The sequence below is a fragment of the Rhagoletis zephyria genome, unplaced genomic scaffold (genome assembly GCF_001687245.7).
Source record: "Rhagoletis zephyria isolate East Lansing unplaced genomic scaffold, Rhagoletis_zephyria_1.1 Rzeph_scaffold_00640, whole genome shotgun sequence".
Lineage (NCBI taxonomy): Eukaryota > Metazoa > Arthropoda > Insecta > Diptera > Tephritidae > Rhagoletis > Rhagoletis zephyria.
In genome coordinates, this window is record NW_016157724.1 from 161,221 (window position 1) to 184,154 (window position 22,934).

General features: G+C 38.0%; 1 protein-coding gene and 1 long non-coding RNA gene across 5 annotated transcripts in view; both read right to left on the bottom strand.

Annotated features, from left to right (window-relative positions):
• Nucleotides 1–8,252, bottom strand: part of LOC108360844 (uncharacterized) — a 25,245-nt gene extending 16,993 nt beyond the window's left edge. Inside the window, exon 1 of the long non-coding RNA XR_001847195.1 lies at nt 8,239–8,252. This is a non-coding gene — a long non-coding RNA (uncharacterized LOC108360844). The remainder of the gene's footprint in view (nt 1–8,238) is intronic.
• The window catches only part of Nin (blastoderm-specific gene 25D), a 190,233-nt gene that overhangs the window by 157,593 nt on the left and 9,706 nt on the right, over nt 1–22,934 (bottom strand). The window lies entirely within an intron of this gene.

Here is a 22,934-nt window from a genome sequence, read left to right on the forward strand (position 1 = left end):
CAATAATATTTTCGAAGAATAATACGAGTTACTCTGTACGTTGGGCCATTTATACGCCGCACAGTGTTCTATTTTGGAAAAAATAGACAAAGTCAAAAGAGGATATTCATGAAAATAGTCTTGGATGGTAGAATTATTACCTTGACATTTATAATTACTTTTAAAAATAGATAGTTTAAATTTTTCCTTGTTTAGGCCATAGTGTAATAAACAAAGTGAAATCAATATATGACATATTTATTTCGATACGCTTATTTGACAACACTTTTGTCATTTCATTAACCCATTTGCCAATAGCAACATTATAAATGTATTTCAAATTCAAACATTTTTTATTACAATTCCAAAAATAATTTGTTTTAGAAAATAAAGGGCAACAAAGAAAAGAGTGCATAAAAAATGCCAGACACTTGCTGTTTATGATGAACTACCCACACGTGTAAAAAAGAGGAAGGTACGTTTATTGTGCTGAAGGATGTTACAGAGAGAAGAGAATCGATGAATGCGTGTGGTATTCAACTGACTGCTTTATCTAACGTATGCGGAATGAAATAGGAACTGACGCAGTAAAAAGAAACAGCTATACTTTGGGATGCAACAAATACTGTTTTCCCACTCACATAGATATTGTCGAAATTTCCAAGAAACATTTTTATAGAAAAGACTCATGTCCTTAACGATTAGCATGTTTAAGTTTTCAGGCATAGTGCGGAGGGTTTTTTCAAAAATGTTATTTTGAGACTTTATTGTGCCCACTTGAGTTATTATTTTTTAGCCATGTAGACGACATGTAGTTCAGAGTTATATTTAGGTGTCCTTTTATGGGTCCCCAATGAAAAATATTTCCCTAATCCGTGGTACAAAACTAAAATGAATGTGGTGCAAGCAAATTTTGGGAAAGCGCTCATAGCCGTTTTAATTTTCCTTTTCAACGTTAAAAAAACCTTGGGTAGAGTGGTTTGCACATATTTCAATATATCCCTGGCTCTTGAATAGTATCTAATGTTTTTATGCTTGCTTTGCACTTTATTGTCATTATACGCTGTGATTTTGCAGAGATCAAGCAATTTATGATTCTTGTTACGGTCGCATTTCGCCGCTATGTGANACATATTTCAATATATCCCTGGCTCTTGAATAGTATCTAATGTTTTTATGCTTGCTTTGCACTTTATTGTCATTATACGCTGTGATTTTGCAGAGATCAAGCAATTTATGATTCTTGTTACGGTCGCATTTCGCTGCTATGTGAAACATATTTTTCGCACTCGTGGGTTTTCCTTCTAGTGTTTTCCTATTCTTTAAAGCCGACATTTCCCTTGTAATAGAGAAAAAATTAAAAAGCACGTTACTTTTCGTGACATTGAGTTTCGGTATACAAACTTTACAAGCAAATTTTCAGAGTTCGTTCGCTTTCAAGGAAATTATTTCAGCATTATAATATACAACGAGGTCATTTTTAGTGTAATGCTTGTTAAGATTGCCCTGTAGATTTTGGTATACTCAGTTTGGCTCCTCAGTTTACCAGAATTTTTTAAAATCTGCTTAGAAATTGTCCGCATGTCATTCCGCATACGTTATCCAGGGCACAGTATAATCCAGAGTTTGCGCCACATTATTTATATACAGTAATAACCCTTTTTGAGTACTCCTCGGGGGTAAAATCTGATCAGGGTTGATAATGAGAAGGAGCATGAATTTTGTTGATTCAGAGTTGTTTACAAAATTACTATGGTATGAAAGGGAGCAACAACCGTACTATGGCTGAGTGGCACGAGACATTACTGTATTAGCGACCCACATAGAATAGCGCAGTGGTAGTGGCAGTGACAGTTTTTAACACGCAGTAACAGTTCGAAAGACTGCCGCTGCCACTGCCACTGCGTTATTGTAGAATCGCTATATAATAGTGACCGAAGTTAATTACGAAAGTGTAAAAAATTGCAAATTATTCTCTATTAATATAGATACTAACACAGATCATCAGAGTTCAGTGTTTAACTGGTTATATTACACCGTAAATGATAATGAATTGTTGAATACTGAAAACGCTAGTACTAAAACCAAATTTACGTAAAAATGCACATTCTTTGACGAGTAGTGAATTTCATATCCAGCTTGTAGCCAGATGCAGTGGCATGTGAGACTTATTTAAATTTACTCATCATGTTGGAGCAGCTCCGGGTAATGGACCTTTGGATGTGCTGGCTGAAGTTAAGACCACCTAACTAACGGAGTTTCCAAGCAAACGCATGACCTGAATTTATACGGTAGCAATTACTATTGTATGTGTGGTCACTCAAACTTGGGTGTGCTTAATAAGCTGTCTGGGCGGCTGCGCTGGCAGGAATTGGAGTCTCGATAACTATACAAAACACGTTTTTTTTTTGAATAAAGACTTAAATATATTCGGAATTTTAGAATTTTACTTGATAAATTCACAAAATAACACAAAATTTACGTTTTTTCATAAAAATATAATTTTACAATGAATATTTTTTAAATTTTAAATCTATATTTAAGAGAACTACATTCAGTGCTATAACTACGATTTGAGTTTTCCAGTTTATAGAAACACAAGCGTTAATTATGTACTTAATTATTGACATTATTATTAATTAAGCATTAATATTATACTTCACCTACATTTTGTTCATAAATAACACATAATTACATATATTTTATCCTTGAAAAGAACTTTTTCTAATCATGAGGCGAAATTCCCCACAGTTAGTGTTGCCGTGCGCGCAAAACGAAAACGCTGCACACAACCCAAAAGTACTCCTCGGGGACCAATTGGTGAAAACTGCGAAAAGGTTTATTACTGTATATACTGTGGCTTACAGCATGAAGTACAAACGCAAACTGACCGGCTGCTAGCGGCGCATAAGTGCAGTAGCTGCGCACACACGACTTGTACGTGAAAGCCGAGTAGCTCCCGGAGATTCCCGTGTGCACCACTGGTATAAATACATTCATCCATAGCATACGTGTTTTGTACACTTTGAGATTATGTAGCTCATCGTGCCATACATGAACAAAAGCCAAAAGAGGGTTAATGTAGTCAAATATATGAATTATTTACATTTAAATTTTCAAATAAGCGTACGTCATATATTGATTTCACTTTGTTTATTACAGTATGGATGGGATACTGATAGAAATCTGGCTCAATTTGTGATCAACTATGTTTGTTTTTTTTCCTATTTAATTCAGGATATTAATTAAAGTTTTTGTACTGAATTTTTTATTTAAAATTTCTTCTTCCCTTTTTCAGTAGGGTTTTTTGCACATTATCTTCTCTGTGCGAATTGATCGTGATAGATACGGATCTGAATAAACGACTGGAACACGGCTGCTTTCAAAAGCATACGAACGCACTTCGAAAATATCACCCCTATTGCGAATGTCAACTGGCAGTAGATAAACGACTGTTAAGCGATTGTCGATTATCGATGCTATTGTGAGTGTCGCTTAGTCGCTCAATTAGCGACTGTGAATACTTTTTAATCGCTCATCCTTCTATTGCTGTTTTTTAGTCGTTGGAGTTTGCGTATATAAAATTTACATAAGAAAGTGTAACTATCTATATATATAAATGTGAATGTCTGTTTGTTTATTATCTTATAACTTTTGAACGACTACACGGAACCGCACGAAACTTTGCACACTTATTTGCTTTTACCCCGGGAAGGTTATAGGCATGGTTTTGTTTGCAAATATGATGTCAATTTTGCGAGGGGGCGTGGCACCTCCCAAAGGGCTGTAAATTTTTAATCAGCTATAACTTCGGAACCATAAGTCACATGAACTTGAAATTTGGTATGCAAACAAATCAATAGTAGATGCTTATAGTAAGGTTTATATAAATGGCTTTGTTGGAGGGGGCGTGGCATATCTCATAGTCGTAGAGTTTTTAATCAGCCATAACTTTGGAACCATAAGTCACATAAAATTGAAATTTGGTATGCAAACATATCAATGGTAGGTGCTTATATTACTATAAGTTTAAGGTTTATATAAAGGAGTTTGTAAATGGAGGCGTAGTACATAATATAGGCGTGGAATTTTTTATCAGCCATATTTTCGGAACCACAAGTCACATGACTCCTTTAATTCCTTTNGGTACATAATATAGGCGTGGAAATTTTATCAGCCATATTTTCGGAACCACAAGTCACATGACTCCTTTAATTCCTTTTAGTATGCCTTTCGAATTTAAAAGACCTCAGTTCCCCGTTCGCTTAGCTTTTGCAATGACAATAAACAAGAATGCCTCAAAGTAAAACGCGAAACTTTATCGAAAATAAAATGTAAGATAATTGTATTGGAAAATGCATTTATGTTAATAGATATTTTGAAGTATTAAAAAAATGCTGTGAAATCATATTAGAGTTATTATTCGTAAGAAATTAGATAGTATTTCTTCTATTATATAATTTATTGGAGATATTTTAACCTAAATAAAAACACCTGCAGTGCCAAAAAGTTATTATTGCATTTCATTCCATAACACCCAAGCTATACAGCTGTCTTAACATATGCTGCTATCACGGCTGTAATAAAATTGGGGCAGAGAGTATAACATCTTTACATAAAGTATTTTTCATATTTGTATAAAGACGTGGGGTGAAACCCGCGGGTAAAAGCTAGTAATGGATAAAAAGTAAGTCAATTAAACTGGAAGTTGTAAAAAATTGTGAAAGATATGCAATATATCTTGTCATCCACAGTGTTTTTGCACAGAACCAACATCAAAGTTTCCAAAATACTGCATAATTTATTATTTAACTAGTGCTCGGAAATTTGAAATCTTTATTTTAAATTAAAGTTTAATTCTTTAACTACACTTGTCTGTTAAACTTTTTAAACTCGGGTCACGCGTTTGGACACAAATACCCAACATCATTGTACGAATAGCTAAACCGTACCGTATTTCTTAAACTTCCACAAAGTGTATTAATGAGGAAAACAGCTTTTACTGCAAATCCTGTAAAACCCACAAACCGTGAAGCATCTGGCACGTAACTTCTATTCATAAAATTCACATATGTACATACACTTCATCTTCCAACTCCAAGGGATCCGACGAATTTCGTAATTCCCTCCTTGCTTTAGCCAACTCTACTAATCTATTAGCTTCCTCATCACTAAACCATATTTCAACTGCATCAATTTTTTAAATTTTATAATAAAAGCAATTATTTTAAAAATTATGTAAACAAATGTAAACAAACAAACAGCTGTTTACAATTCAGTTAACCATTCACAATAGTACAAATTTTTATCGATCAAGTTACACAATAGCAAAATAAAAGATGATCGACTCGATCGACAAATTTCTATTCTACTGCCAGTCGACACTCGCAATAGGGGCCTATATGTTCGAAAGTGCTAAATGTTGCATTTTAAATGCAGCAAAAACGCTGCATTAACTGTCATCGGTGATATTACTGCTGAACTTGTATAACGATTGACAGAAGAATTTACTATTAAATTGCAAAGTCAGAATTGACATCAGTGATGACAGGTAAGCCCCAGATAGGATCTAACATCTCAAAGAAGTTTTTGTGAAAATTGCAGATAGTGTATTGAATATAAGCCCTCGACATATTATTTGTGATCCCGTATGTGTCCGAGCCTACCATTGTTTACCAGAATTTCCCCCGATTTTACTGGAAATCGATCCCATACTCGGTTCTCTGCAACTGAGAGCACAAATAAGAGATTAAATAAGGTCCTCTCTTTCTCCGAAGTTACCAGTTTTAGTCCGAAGATTTTTTGCTGGTAAATTTGTTATGGGACGGAAGGCTGAGCTGTACATATCCAATAAAAGCATCGGCGAGAAGAGCTGGCGATGACGTCAACAGCTAAGGCGTGTGCACTGGCTGGTTCCCGGAGCTTCAGCCTGGGGGGGGTCAATACTTAACTGCTGACCAACCATCATTCTCCCCAGCCTACAACCCTAACAAAGATAATTTTTGTTTGCACACTTGGGGGCTAAATAAATACCTCAAACCAAACTTGGGCCTACTTCCAGCTACCCAAACCCCTACACCTTTGGCAGCGCCTGGTGAAACGTTTGCGGCTGCTCTGCACCCACCCTACCATGGCTTTGTTGGTGTTAATAAAGCCCCGTATTACCACCTACACTTCCTTCGAATTCAGACCAAAAGTTTACAATTTAGCAATTCATTATAAAATTTGTATTATAAAATTCAACTCATTTCCTATGTAAGTCCTTAAATAAGTAGTTAAAAAGTAGCAAGTAAGATAAACTATATATTTCCAATTCAAATACTTCCTTATGTGTATCATATCAACATAACTAACAATTCAAGTTCATTAACATTACGACTAATATTTTTCTTAGGTGTAATCTTAAACTAAAATCCTGACCTACCTCAACAAAAGGTATCTATGTGGTCATTGACCCACATTTACTCTAATATATTTCTATGCTCTCAAGGTTGTATATAAAAATCAAATATGTGTCAAAGAAAATTGCAAAAAAAACTGGTTTGTGAATATATATATGTATACGTATGTATATTTGTTGGAGTTCTCAGAGAACATAAGAGATAATGCACCAGGCCTCATGAAGGTAAACGTACATACTATATGCTTATAAGAAATTTCGCAAACAATAAAAAAAATCTAAGTGCAAAAAAAAAATTCTCTAATATCCGTATTTATGTACATACATATGTACGCATAGTTGTGAATGAGAAATAAACTAACTTTAGGCACTCTATACAATTTGCATACATACGTACATACATATGTATATACTTCGCAAATGAAGTCTATTAAACCCTTTCTAGTATATTTATTCTTATATGCATGTACATAATATAGTGTGGGTAGATTACAAACAGAAATTAGAACTCCTTACAAGCCCACATACCTATGTGCAGATGTACATACATATAGGAATAATTAAACCTACGAATATAGAATAAAATAATATCCAAAATTCACTCACTTTGATTGCAGTCCCACGAAGCGAAGAGGCCTCCTTGCTTTGTTGTTGCTGCTGCTGAAATCTCGTTTTCCCCTTGTTTTATAACTTTAATTTCATTGCACATTTACATGAATATGTAGGTAGATACTTAATTACGGTAATTAAAAAAAAATACAACTTCAACAAAAAAAAATCATAAAAATTTGAGCCTCAAATATCTTGACAAAAAAAACTTGTTCCATTATTTGGTCGGATACTGTAGTTGTATCGAGAGCGAAAGTAACCCAATAAATGGGAGTTAGAATATGTGCTTACTCCAAAAAATAATCAAAAGTAGTAAGAGAAGAAAAAATCTAAACATTTGGCGAATTGCAATCTCTTAAAATTCATTATTGGAAATTATGTATTTCAGGTGATGGAAAGAGAGCATGTGAGCATGCATATATATATGTAAATAGAAGAGGTGATCCTATTGTCGAGATAGGTTAGGTAACCAAGTGGATTCACCACGTGGTGCTCTTAATTCTGATCAAATTAAGTGATTAACCTAGTGTTATATACACATACATAAGTGTGTACACCTTTCAAGAATACAAAAAAAACGTAAGTAGAAAAAAAAAGGTAAGTTGAATTTATGCTGCTAAGAACATGTGATAAAATTTAAGTAAGAACTTTTCATCTACATATGCTAATTTTCTAAGGAGGACTTAAGGTAAATTTACTCGTAGAGTTAAGTGTCTATCAGGTAAGTAAGTGTGAAAATATTCGTATTTTAATTCGTTTAAACTATTTTCATGGTAGCTTCATACTTTTGGTTTCTTTTCTTTTGTTTTTGTACTTTATCAAGGTAAGCCACGATGGCTGGAGAATCGAATATATGTAAGTAGCTATAACGCGAAAGCCAAAAAAACTGGAATGCCAAGCTATCGAGCTGGCAATCAATTGTATTTCGCTTCGGAGCAGATTACGTTTCTGTTTAAACTCTGGCTTTTATGTATTCATTAAGCCAATATCAAATGGATATACATATGGTTTTAGCTTAAACAATGGTTTCGTACATATGTATGTAAGTGTGCCTGTACAAATTAAAACGTAGATACAAACTAGGATCCTGAGTGGTTCGGCAGATGTTTGTTAGGCTACCGGGGTTATGTATCCCATTCGCCACGTCTATAGGTTGGCTGTAAGAATCCGGCGGTAAGTAAGGCTGACTCAGGATACAAAATCCAAATTCCTTTTTATCACAATTCACAATCCTAAAGAAAATCGAGCACGCTTACAATTTTGTCTCTCTTGATATTCTTTTTATTTTTGCACATAGAGCATTAAATTAAGGTTCTTACCAATTACGATGATTTAAAAAAATGTTTTCCTCAACTCGCTGCTATGGTTCCTCACATCGGCACTTTACGGGATAAAACAATTCAATTTTTTTATTATTTTTAAAATAAATTAGATCTCCGCGTGTTGTCAGCTCCAAGGTTCCAAAAGAAAAGACAGCATGATATTTGCGGAAATAGCTCCTCAGTCAAAAGAGAATATCATCGTTTTATCGATAGTTTGATATACAGGATCATATGATCACGGAGATGTCTGAAAGGAACCTTGATGCAGCGGTGTTAAATGTGCAACACAGGGTGACTATGGGTCACGGAATAAAAAAAAATACAGAAACCGGAAGTGACGGAAATATAACGACAGTAAAACCTGTAAAGAACTAAGAGGGCCATTTTCCTAGCTGGAAATAAAACTATTCTGAACTGGACCCACGGTACAAATTCTGGTAAATTTAAACGACCAGCAGTAGTGTGTTTGTCAACCAAATATGTAAACAAAATAAAGTGTACTTTGCTAATGCATGTTTAAAAATATTTAATTACTTGTTTGAGTGGATTCTAATGAATTTGCAAGTATTTTTTGTTATTTACATGTGCGAGCTGAGTGTGTTTACTTACGAAATAAGCTATCCCTGCAAGAACAGTGACTATCATTTGACAAATCATTTGAGTGGCAAGACTGATATAGATTTCTGTCACTGGCTACCTACAAGTTTCTATCAAATTCTAAAGGGCAGTGTGAAAAATCTGATGTAAACATTTGTGTACATATGATCTTCCGTCTTCCTCCAACTTATGGCCTTATTTAATGGTCTCTTTTTAACCAACACAAAATTTGCAAATGTGTTAGTAAGATAAATGGGAATGTCTTAGTTTCCATCACACACTTCTTGTAGGGATGCTATTGCAGCAGGCTAAACTCTTACCTGAGCAGAATAAACGAGGATGTGCCGAAACAGTGCCCGGCATGCGGAGAGTCGCCACATGACTCACGGCATCTCTTCGCATGCCCCCAAAACCCCACCCTGCTAACGCTTCTGTCCCTATGGACAGTCCCTGTCGAAGTTTCGAGCTCCCTGGGCCCTCCTTAACTGAACCAGGCGACAACCACAATAGCGTTCCCACGACAGTCGGGTCTACGTAACCGGAACGACCCAGATTTATATCTGGCCAAGGACTGTCACTCCAGCTACACTCCCCAAAAACTCTTTGGGGAATTTGTATGCTGTTACAACAACAACAACAACAACAACAACAACAACAACAACCACCACAACCACAACCACAACAACAACAACCACCACAACCACAACCACAACAACAACAACCACACTTCCCAACTTCGCTCGGGCTACTGCAGCAGGTTAAACTCATACCTGAGCAGACTGAACGCGGATGTGCCAAATGAGTGTCCGGCATGCGGAGAGACCCCTCATGACTCGAAACATCTCTTCGCATGCCCGGAAAACCCGACAACCCTAACGGCTTTTCCCTGTGGACCGACCCAGTGGAGGCTGCACGCTTCCTAGGGCTGCCGTTGTTGTTGTAGCAGCAGTACTCAACCCCCGGGGTTTCGTCAAGGGTCGTCTTCGTCCTCTGACTCGACAAGCCTGAGGCCCAGAAAGCGGGCGGCGTCTATAGGCGCGGTCCATAGTGCTTCTGGTGTCAGGATCGTGGGGTTAGAGGCGCATGCAAAGAGGTGTTGTGTGTTGTGTGGACCTTGCCCGCATGCAGGGCATGTGTCTGCCACTTCTGGGTTCAGCCGGGAGAGATAGCTGTTTAATCTGTGCCACCACCCAGAACGGAGTTGTGCTAGGGTGCACCTGGTCTCTCTAGGTAGTTCGGCTTCGTCGATGTTGATGGGTGTCGGTCGACCACCTAGAACGATGTTGTCGTTTCTGGTGCTAAGACTTGACCTGACTGCATCGGTGTGTAGGTGGTTAAGCGCCGCTCTGCATTTCTCTGCGTCGAATGGGTGGTCTACGCACGGCTCAACGTCGGATTTCCAGTCGTGCAGGTGACGTCGGACATGACGGGGAGGCGGTTAATTTCGAAGCAGGGTGTTATTGGGGTGATTTCCACGGTAACATCACACGAGGAACTGCTTCGATAGCAACGTGTTATGCTCTTTCACCGCCAGCATCTGGCTTTCTTGGTGGAGGTGATGCTCGGACGACATGAGATGGCAGCCTGTAGCCGTGCCTCCTGCATTCCGGCATGTCTGTAGGTTTCTCCACTGTGTATCGCTGGTACCCGCCGTCCACACTGGCGCTGCGTAGTTTGCCACCGACCGGCCGATTGCTTTGTACGTAGTGAGTAGGGTTTCTTTGTCGGCTCCCCAAGTGCTGCCGGCTAGTGACTGGAGGACTTTGTTCCTAGCTCGCATCTTTTCGCAAGTGGCTGAGGCGTGTGCAGAAAAGGAGAATAGGCTGTCGAACGTGACTCCCAGGATTTTGGGGTGGTTGACCGTCGGTATTTTGTTGCCATCGACGTAAAGTGGAACTTGACGACAACGACTGAGATATCAACCGATCTGGGCGGGGCTGTTGTAGCCGCTACAACAACAACAACGTTGTTAATGAGCCGACTCGAGCGGGGTTAAGTAGCCGCTACAACAACAACAAGCAAAATTTTTAGGTTATGTTGAATTTGTCAGAAATTACTATTTTTTACTACAAAGCGCTCTGTGCGAATTTTTATTTTTCGCAGGTTTTACTAGATTTAGGAAAATTTTAGTATGCGGGCGGCAAATTTTAGAAAAAGGGCCGAAGCCCTCCTACTCAGAAAGAAGTTATGTTCCACTTCTCCGGCAACACAGAAAAGAGAATTCTGAGTAGTAAGGGTTATAATCTCGAAGCGCGGCCGAAGGCCGCCTACACATAAAGAAGTTCTGCCCCACTTCTCCGGCAACACATAATCCACGTAAATTTACCGTAGGCCTTCGGCCGCCTATAGGAATTATAACGCTCACTAAATAGAACCCTTTTACATGAGGCGATTTTTTGACAGGCGATAATCGCCTGCAAAAGTTGACTTGCTGTCTACTTTGCGGCAAGCGCTTTTTGAATCACCATTTACACGAGCGATTTTTCTGAAGTTTGAATCGCTTAGAAAATCGCCTCATGTAAATACAGCTTTAGGGATTATAATCCTTACTAAGTAGAATTCTCCTGGGTTGGGTTCCGAAAAGTATCTGTTTGTTAGGGGCTGGTAGAAAAAATGAAGAGGCGTGGCACCGCCCACCTTTACAGCTTGAAAGAGCAAAGACAAAGGAATTCAATGGAATGCTTTTCTTTCTCCTCCGACTACCGGGCTCCTCAGGCGAGCCTCTTAAATATGGGGAAAAAATCGTTGGTTTGGGGAAACTTTCCAATACGGGCGTTCATTAAAGGGGCGGTGGGCGAAGGGATAGTGGGCATGGCACCTCCAACCACCCTTTTTGGAGAGGCCATGAACCGCCATTGACAAAAATGTCGCCCCGACCACCTAGGCTCCCTATGGTTCCCTAGGGACCCCTTAGGAAAATGGCCAAAAATCACAATTTTCATTTGGGTTTTTTCGCTTGAAAAATGTTAAATATTCATTTGCACAAGACATTTTTATGTACACATTTTTATATACAAGACATTTTTATAAACCCCCCAGTAACCATAATAGACATCACTGGGGCGGCAGCCCCAGGTTTACCACACAGAAAGGGAATTCTAGTTACCTCATCCTTTCCCAAGTGTCAAGATGTAACCCGGGTAGTAGTATAACAAGTAAAATAGACTGTTTAATAAATTATCTGATACAGAGTTAAGTATTCAATTCGATTGCCCGGTTATTGAACCGTTCCGCCTGGCTGTTCGTACTTGACTGACTGCTCGCTCGCTCTCTCCATTCTCACTTTACAGCTCGGCCTCTCCTGACTATCACTAACCGACCTCGGTTAGGCATCTGAAGAACTGCCGTCGCTGTCGTCTACCTCGAGTTGTGGGTTAAGCTGACACCATCGTTTCATTTGTTCACTGGATAGTACACTACAGTACCGTCGCTGGGTCACCGGTGCATCCGGTATGTCCTCGACAATATACCGATCATGGTCCAATATCTTGGTGACCACATATGGACCTTTGTATTTGGCGTCTAGTTTGTGGGTCTCTCCCGTGGCTGTCGACACATTGCTGATCATCACTAGCTCACCTTCATTGTACCGTGTCGGTTGTTGATGACGTTCATTAAATCGTTGTTGCCATTTCGATTGTGCTGCTTCGATATTCTCTTTTGCTCGAGTAAGTAACACATCTCGCTTGTTCTCATCTTGCGGAACCGGTTCGTTCGGACTCATCTTTGTAGTCGCATTTGGCTGAGAGTTGAGACTCCACTGTAGCGTGAGCAAAGTTAAGACCCACTCTTTCGTAGTCTTCATCGTCGTTCGTATAGCTGGTAAAATAGTCTTATTGACCCGTTCTGCTTGACCGTTGCCTCGCGGTATCCTTACGGCAATTTTTATGTGTTGTACGTCGTGAGCTTGTAAAAATGTTTCGAACTCTTTGGAGGTGAATGCTGTTCCGCGATCGGTTGTGAGTTGAACCGGTTGACCAAACGTGGTCATCACCTCTCGTAGCATGCTAATTACTGGTGCTGATTTGGTGTTTCGTACAGCTTTCAAAATTACNAATGCTGTTCCGCGATCGGTTGTGAGTTGAACCGGTTGACCAAACGTGGTCATCACCTCTCGTAGCATGCTAATTACTGGTGCAGATTTGCTGTTTCGTACAGCTTTCAAAATTACTTATTTGGAAAAGGCGCAGGCCAAAACAATGATGTGCTGATTCCCTTTCTTACTTTTGGGGAACGGTCCCAAATGGTCGATGTGCAATGATCGGAATGGTATTGGGATAATCTCTCTTAAGTGCATCCGCCCTTCGGCTTTGCCTCCTCGAAGCTTGTAGATGCAGCACTCTGGGCTCGCCGCTATATAACTCTTAACGTACCGCCTCATTCGATGAAACCAAAAGTCTCGCTGAATCTCTGCAGAGTCTTCTCAATTCCGAAGTGCCCTGAGTCATCATGGCATGCTTTCGTGATTCGCCATCTTATCATTTGAGGGATTACCAACCGCCGCTCGCCATTAATCTTGCGATATAACCTTCCTCTGTGTAGCTCGTAATCTTGTTGATTTTGCTTTGCGGATGTGGACGTTGGCTTTAACGTTGTTGCGATTTCTTGCAATTTCTGATCTTGCATTTGTATCAAGAATACCCAATCGCTGCTACCTTCAGTGATGACAGCTAAAATGCTTTCGGCTACCGTTTGACACTTACTTGGTGGTAAACTAGGTGCTCGGCTCATCCCGTCGACATGCTGCATTTTATGGCCTTGCCGATGAACCGTCTTAAAGGCGTATTCCTGCAGTCTCAACAACCATCTAGCAATACGCGGGAGTAGCGGTGTTGTTGCTTTTGTGGTAACGATAGCGTTACAGTCGGTTACCACATTGAACGGCTTGCCGAGAAGATACATTCGAAATCGGGTTAACGTTTCGATTTTCGCAAGTACTTCCAGCTCGTGACTTGGAAACCGTGCTTCTACTTCGCTACACTGGCGGCTGTAGAAGAAAACTGGTTTTTCCCCGTCGTCTTCGCGCTGGAACAGAATTCCGGATAGTCCTTCGTGGCTGGCATCCGTATGTACCTCGTGCTCTTTGTGAGGGTCGTACAAAGTCAGTACCGGCTTACTAGTTATAGCCTCTTTCAAATTCGTGAATGCTCCCTGCTTTGGTGTGCCCCATTGGAAGCTAACGTCCTTCCTCAATAGCGTGGTTAATGGGGTTGCTATCTGACTGTATCTCCCTACAAATTTTCGGAAGAATCCAGTTCATCCCAGGAAATGCCTTACCTGAGTTACGTTTGTTGGCTGTGGGAACTCTTTAATACACCACGTCTTCGCCTCTCCTGGTGCAATACCCGCGCTGGAAATCTCGTGTCCTAAGAAGCTGACTTCACTGGAGAGGAACACGCACTTAGAAGGCCGCAATGTCAGACCGTCTCGCTTCACCGATTCCAAAACCTCTTGTAGTACCGTAATACCATCTTCGTAAGACGATGTGGCTATAATTAGCTCGTCCACGTAGCTAACCACCTTGTTTCGTGATTTGAGTATTGATATAGTTCGTATGACCATCTTTTGGAATACCATCGGCGCGTTTACTAAACCGAATGCCATTACATTGAATTCATACAAGCCTTCGTGTGTGAAGAACGCTGTGAATTTCTTGCACTCCTCTTCTATGGGTATCTGATAATACCCGCTGGTCATGTCTAACGTTGTGAAAAATCGCCCGCCACTTAACTTTGACCATTGTTCTTCAACCACTGGCATCGGAAAATGTTTCCGCACGGTTACCGCATTTAACGCGCGATAACCTACGCACATTCTGCTCTCGCCGTTGGCCTTTGTTATCAGAACTACGGATGCTGCATGGGGTGATACACTGGGCCGAATAATGTCGTTAGCCAATAGCTCCTTCAATATCGTTGATAGCTCTTGCTGCTTTGCGAATGGTACTTGGTACCGTTTACCTACAATCGGACCTGGAGTAGCAACCTCAATGTTCATCGACGTTGTCTTGCATCTGCCGAGCGTGGAAATACCCTCTGCGAAACAGACATCGTAATCCGCTAACAGGTTTTGTACCTTCTGCCTTTGGTCCTCCTTCAGATCTTTATTAACGTTAAACTGGTTCGTGGTTTTAATTTGCAGCATCATTGACTCTGCGTCAATGATCAACCGTTTATCCTGCCCGCACAGCACATCTCTTCCAAGCAACAGAGCATAATTGAGCATGTTGTTCGGGACCTCGTACAGATTTGCCTCAATGACCTTGTCGCCAAACTTGATTCGCATTTTTACAATTCGTGTTACCTCAACAATTGAACCACCAAACCCTTGCAACCGTTGATACGTCGGCTCCGTATGTGCGTCAGTCATAGTAGCTGACTGCCTTCTTAGCGAGTGATCGCTGCCGGTATCTATTAAAGCTTGATACCTTACCCCTTCACCTTCGACTTCTTCGACGATTGGCAGAATAAACTTTTGCTCGCCTATGTTGCTGTCGATCTTAGCAACCGTCACTTTTGATTCCGCTGTGCACTTCTTTGTCTCATGTCCAACCTTTGAACATTTACTCCATCGTGGTTTCTTCGAAGGTTGTGGACATTTTGCCGCTATATGTCCGAATCCGTTGCAATTGTAACATTTAACACGTTTGCCTTTTTCTTCAACCGGAACCGGGCTTACATCGGATGAGTTAGTACTTGGAGTGACACGTTGTCCATACCCTTGNTGCTGTCGATCTTAGCAACCGTCACTTTTGATTCCGCTGTGCACTTCTTTGTCTCATGTCCAACCTTTGAACATTTACTCCATCGTGGTTTCTACGAAGGTTGTGGACATTTTGCCACTATATGTCCGTGTCCGTTGCAATTGTAACATTTAACACGTTTGCCTTTTTCTTCAGCCTAAACCGGGCTTACACCGGATGAGTTTTTATTATTATTATTATTATTATTTCTTTATTTAGCCTTAGCTATTTTTAAACTTTCAGGTACATTTTTACATATACATAGCTCCAATACTATCTTATAGACTTATTGCGAATTAAAATATGGTTTCTTTAACGTAATCTATTATCAGTCTTCTAAATGCAATGATGTTTTTTTCATTCTTTATATTACTAGGCAGTTCATTAAATAGTTTCAGCCCTTTATACAACAAAATATTCTGTGCCTTATTAGATTTATAGAAATTAATTCTGAAATCATTCTTGTTTCTTAAGTCGTAGGGTTGTACATCTCCTACATATACGATCTGGTTCGTTAGGTACTTCGGTAACAAATTATATTTCATTTTAAATACAAACAGTAAAACATTAATCACTGTTCTTTGGTTAATGTTCAGCCATTTTAAAGTTTCGAGCATATATGTGATCGGGGTCAGCCTATTACACAGTAAAATACAACGCATTCCTTTGTTTTGCAATTTCTGCATTCTGATTTTCATCTCACTAGACCCTAGGAATAGTATGGTCGAACAATACTCGAAATGTGGCTTAATCATAACATTGAATATCTTTACGGCACTATTTATAGACACTTTCCTACGCATTCTTTGGAAAAATCCAATTTTTTTTTGAAATTTTACTACAAATGTAATCTGTGTTTATCGAAATTAAATTTTTTATCGATGACAATACCTAAATACTTAATTTCATCGACCTTATCTATTATTTCATCGTTGATAATCAGATCATCATGCGCTTCTCCGTTGATTATGTAGTGTTAATACTATTTACTATTGTACTTTGTTCATTTTTGTACTTTGTTATTTTTGAAATTATTGAATTAAGTTCTTTTTCAATTTATGTAAATCAAAAAGAAAATTTTTGATTACTTCAGAATTTTTTCTTCTTTGAAATTTAAAATACGTTAAATTAAAAATAAGTTTATATAAAAATAAAATTTTTTAAAAATATAATTCTATAATTAAATACGCTACAATTGGCGATCCTGCCAGGAGCAATATAAGAAATTACATTAAGCTGATATATTGATTTTGTACACTTGGTTTGTTGCTCCGCGGTACTAGTCCACAGATGATGAGATGTTACACCAAAATGTTGAAGTGCAATGCGTCGCAATAGTCAGCAGTGAAAAAGAGTAGCACCATTGCGAGCAGCTGGCATATTCCAACACGCACTACTACCACCACCGTTATCACCACCACTTGAATCACAGCAGCCGCAACATCAGAAAGCAATATCCCCATTGCCTTTTGTTGAAGATCAGCAATCACAATTAGTAGAGCAACAACAGCAACAGCTTCAAACGCACCAATGCGCATTCAACGACACTAGCACAATTGCCGATATCATTGATGCATCTGCATTAGAAGCAGTCACTGGAGAAGCTATTTTAAGTGCTGATATTGCATCAACCAGTCAACAACAACCACATAACCAGCAGCAGCAGCAGCGTTCTCAAGATCAAGAACAGCAACCGGAAAGTTTGAGCGGTGCTCAATGCTCCTCTTTGAGCGTAATAGGAGAAGTTCCAGCTGGTAGTAGCGCATTAACAGAACGAAACAAAACATCTCCAACATCACTGCCATTGCTGCTGCAGGAGGAAGAAGACGAAGAAGCGGACACAGGCAACGAGGCTAGAGCATCGAAGTCACCCGCAGCAGTAGCGGCATCAGCAGCGACCGCAGCAGTAGCGCTAACATCAACAACAATCTTAGTTTTACTGGTGAGCTGTATTGTATAACTTTAGCGCTAGTTTTGTTGAAAATAATTAAATACAGAGTTTAATTGTTATTTATTAAATATTACATATATAATATTTAATTTTTTAATTGTAAACTTCCCTTTTCTGAGGTCTTTTGATATTTGCTCAAATTCAAATAATCAAAATGTTTCGTTCACCACAACATGATACACATACATCTACACGAGATAATTTAAATGAAACTCTTATTGATTTACAAAATAGTACGTTTAATGAACAGTTAACAAATCCGTATGTCGATCGAAATAGTAATGAGATTTGTGCTACATCGGTCAAACTACCACAATTCTGGACAAGTTGTCCGGAAGCGTGGTTTATTCATGCGGAAATGCAGTTTAGTACCAAAAATATTACACAAGAAACAACAAAGTATGAACATACAATTACTGCACTTCCGCAAGAAGTTATAATAACGATTTTAGACTTTATTCAAAATCCGCCCGAAAATAATAAATTTACTGCACTTAAGAAAATTTTAATTGAAAGGCATTCATTAAGTGAGAATGCGAAATTAGACAAAATTTTATCGGATACTGAAATGGGTGATCGTAAGCCCTCGGAATTTTATCGGTCACTTGTACTGCTTTCGGGTTCCAATTTTAGTCAAGAAATTCTTAAGAAACTTTGGATGAGGAAGTTACCGAAGAACCTAAGCGTGATTTTAGCTAGTTCTAATTCAAGCAGTATTAGTGAATTGACGAAATTGGCTGATAATGTTTGGGAGGTTATTAGCAAAAGCGAGATAGCTTCAGTTAATGATTTTCAAAATTCAAAAGGTGAAAATGCAGTCATGGCTAATTTGGTTAACACTACTTCTCTTATTTTTAAAAATTTTGAAAAACTTTCTTTGGAATTATGTGAAATGAGGAGGGAAATGAATCAAAATTATTCAAGGTCACGTTCAGTGAATAGGAATCGTTTTAGGAGCCCTTTTAGATATCGATCAAAATCACGCGACAATCCGAATTGGTTATGTAGATATCATTATAAATTTGGAAACAAGGCTAAAAAATGTGAACAACCATGTGCATTTTCGAAAAATAATAGTCCAACAAACTAAAGTCGTCCGTTGTTGCGGCGACAAACAACGGGAATTTGGACATTTCCACACGTCGCCTTTTTATATTTGATAAAACAAACAAACTAAATTTTTTAATTGATAGCGGAGCAGAAATTTCGGTACTTCCAGTTTCTAAATTTTCGAATACTAGGAAATCTTCAGATATAATTTTAACGGCAGCTAACGGCTCAACTATTTTTACATACGGGAAGAAACTTTTGAATATTAATTTGGGTTTAAGGCGTGAGTTCCTTTTTACATTTTTGATTGCTGATATTGCGAAGCCGATTATAGGAGCTGATTTTTTGTGTAAATATGGACTTCTTATTGATATTAAAAACAAGTGTTTAGTAGATCCGTTAACAAATCTATCAGTTAATACAATTTCGTACTTTTGCAATGTCCCTCTTCCAAAAATTTTTTCAGTAGATGATCAATATACAAAATTATTGAAGGAATTTCCTTCCCTTATTTCTGAGCCAGATTACTCAAAACCGGTTAAGCATACAACGGTTCACAGACTTGTCACTGAAGGAAACCTTCCTTTTTCTAAGCCAAGGCGCTTAGATCCTATCAAATTTAAAGTAGCTAAAACTGAATTCGATTTTTTGGTAAAAACAGGGATTTGTAGACCATCAAATTCATCCGTGGCATCTCCACTTCATTTAGTACCAAAGAAAGAAGTTAATGACTGGCGTCCTTGTGGTGATTTTAGAAGACTTAATAATGTGACTGTACCGGATCGTTATCCTTTGCCTCATATTCACGATTTTAATATGAACCTTAGGAATAAAAATATATTTTCAAAGTTAGATTTAGTTAGAGCGTATCACCAAATTCCAATGGCAGAAGAAGACATTTTTAAAACGGCGATTACTACTCCTTTCGGTATGTTTGAGTTCACCCGAATGCCTTTCGGGCTGAGGAACTCAGCGCAAACGTTTCAGAGATTCATCAACGAAGTAGTAGGTAAATTAGATTTTGTTTTCGCGTATATTGATGATCTACTGGTTGCAAGTGAGAGTGAAGAACAACATTTAAAGGATCTACGGGTACTTTTCGAACGTTTGTCTGAGTATGGTTTGAACGTCAAACCAAGCAAATGCATTTTTGGTGTTCCAAGTATAGATTTTTTAGGACATTGTTTATCTGAGGCAGGGATACAGCCTTCTGTAAACAGAGTAGAAGCGATTCGCAATTTTGAACGACCGAAGTCAATAAAACAAGCGCAAAAGTTTATTGGTATGGTTAACTATTACCATAGATATATTTCAAAATTAGCTGAGTTTACTGGAGTTATATATGATTTAATTAATAAAACAAGTAAAAAGCGAGACAAAATTTTGGTTTGGGATGACAAATCCATTAAAGCTTTTGAATGCATTAAAGAGAAGTTTGCATCTAAGATTTTGCTAAATCATTTTAGTAAAGATGCAAAATTGTCTTTAACGGTAGATGCATCCAATACAGCAATTGGTGGTGTCATACAGCAGCATTTCAATAATAAGTCTGAACCACTTGCGTTCTTTTCAAAGAAACTCTCTCCAGCAGAAATGAAATATAGTGCTTTTGACAGGGAACTTTTAGCAATTTATTTGAATATTAAACATTTTCGGTATTTATTAGAAGGAAGACAGTTTACGGTTTTTACTGACCACAAACCCTTGATTTTTGTTCTAAATTCCAAAACTGAGCGTAGTCCAAGACAGACAAGGCATCTTGAGTTTATTGCACAGTTTACTAGTGACATACAGTATATTAAAGGACAGACCAACATTGTAGCTGACACGTTATCTCGTGCGTTTGAAATAGATGTGATTAAAAATTCAGAACTTAATTTCAAAATTTTACAGAGTGAACAGCAACAGGACAGTGAACTTAATAAACTTATTTCTGGACAAACGTTTCAAAATCTTAATTTAATTAAAATTCCTATTCTAAATTTTAATATTTGGTGTGAAGTGTCAGGAGAAAGTCCTAGACCTTTCGTTCCAAATAATTTGCGCAGGACAGTGTTCGATATGTTACATGGAATTGCTCATCCTGGTACCAAGGCTACACGCCGATTAATTGTGAAGAAGTATTATTGGCCTTGTATGAACAAGGAGATAAACATATGGTCAAAAGGATGTATAAGTTGCCAGAAATCTAAAGTTTATCGTCACACAAAATCTCCTGTGAGCACAATTCCAATTCCGAAGAGCAGATTTGAACATATACATTTAGATATTGTTGGACCGCTTCCTGTTTCAAGAGGTTACCGCTACATTTTAACAATTATGGATAGATTTACTCGTTGGCCGGAAGCATATGCTGTAAAGGATATCTCTGCACAGACAGTTGCAAATAAATTTTTTAATGAATATGTTTCGCGTTTCGGTGTGCCTTTAGAAATCACGACGGATCAGGGTACTCAATTTACGTCCAAATTATTTTCGGAACTTACTAAATTACTTGGTAGTCATCATATCACAACTTCTTCCTATCATCCTCAAAGTAATGGTATTGTGGAACGATTCCATAGACAATTGAAAACTTCAATTTTGGCTAGGAATGGAACTAGAGATTGGTACGATGAGCTACCGATTATTCTTCTTGGTTTGCGTTCAGTGTACAAAGAAGATATTGCAGCCACTCCAGCTGAAATGCTTTTTGGCCAAAATTTGCGTCTACCTGGAGAACTTGTTGTGCCAACTACAGAAAATGTTACTTCCGCCGAAATTTTAGGAAGTTTACGGGAACGTTTTAAAAACTTTAATTCAAATTTAAAACATCACAAAAATTCCGATTCAGGAATTTATGTTCCAAAAGATTTACAAACTTGCAAATTTGTTTTTATTCGCATTGTTAACAAGCATTCTCTTCAACATCCTTATGAAGGGCCTTACAGAGTTATTGAAAAAGACAAAAAATATTTTAAGGTAGATGTGAATAATGAAATTAAAATTATTTCGATTGACAGACTAAAGCCAGCAATAGTTGAAATAACAGAACCACATAACACTAACAACCATATAGTTTCAACAACGACTAAAAAGAAACAAGTTACTTTCAATTTGTATAATAATAACTCTCTGGAAGGGGGAGTATTGTAGTGTTAATACTATTTACTATTGTACTTTGTTCATTTTTGTACTTTGTTATTTTTGAAATTATTGAATTAAGTTCTTTTTCAATTTATGTAAATCAAAAAGAAAATTTTTGATTACTTCAGAATTTTTTCTTCTTTGAAATTTAAAATACGCTAAATTAAAAATAAGTTTATATAAAAATAAAATTTTTTAAAAATATAATTCTATAATTAAATACGCTACAATTACAATTGCTTTCGTTTTACTAACATTAAGTTTTAGCTTGTTCATATTGAAATATATATTGACATTTTTCAAGTTTTCATTTAACCGAGTAATACATTCCTGACATGAATCTCCGGTCGTATACAGTAACGTGTCATCAGCAAATTGGCAGATCCTTACTCCCTGTAGTATATTTTCCATATATTATGTATATTAAAAAGAGTAAAGTACAAAGCACTGCGCCTTGGGGTACACCTAGCATTACTGGCCGAGGACTCGAGACGGTTTCGGAGACTTTGGTGCACTGCCATCTGATGCTTAAGTAACCCTTAAACCACTGATTTTCAACACCTCCAATTCCATAACGCTTCATTTTTTTCTAATAGGATATCCCTATCAATTGTTTCGAAAGCTCGCTTGAAATCCAAAAATACAGCAACTATACAATTTCCTTCGTTCATTTCTGATTTCCAATGTGATACTACTAAATTTAGCGCCGTCTCGCAGCTGTGGCGTTGTCGGAATCCCGATTGGTGTTCAGAGATCAGATGATTGTTCTCCATATAGGCTTCTAATTGCTTATGAACAACTTTTTCGAGTATTTTGCTTTCAGTCATTAACATATTTATTGGACGAAATTCTTCTGGATTAACCGCGTTTCTTACTTTCTCCACAGGCGCTACCATTGACCTTTTCCACTTGTTGGGAAAATCTCCATATTGTAGAGATGCATTAATGATTTCAAGAAGAATTGGACCTATTATATGAAATACGCTCAGTATAATTTTTGCCGAAATAAAGTTATAGTCTTTCTTATTGTTCATGGATTTAAGTATGCTTTTGATGTCGTTTAACTCTAAGGGGTTAAATTTAAATTGCGTATCACAGGGTTTTATATTGCTGGTATAGGGCACTTGGGGGATGTTTCTATTGAGGTCTTCGATGCTT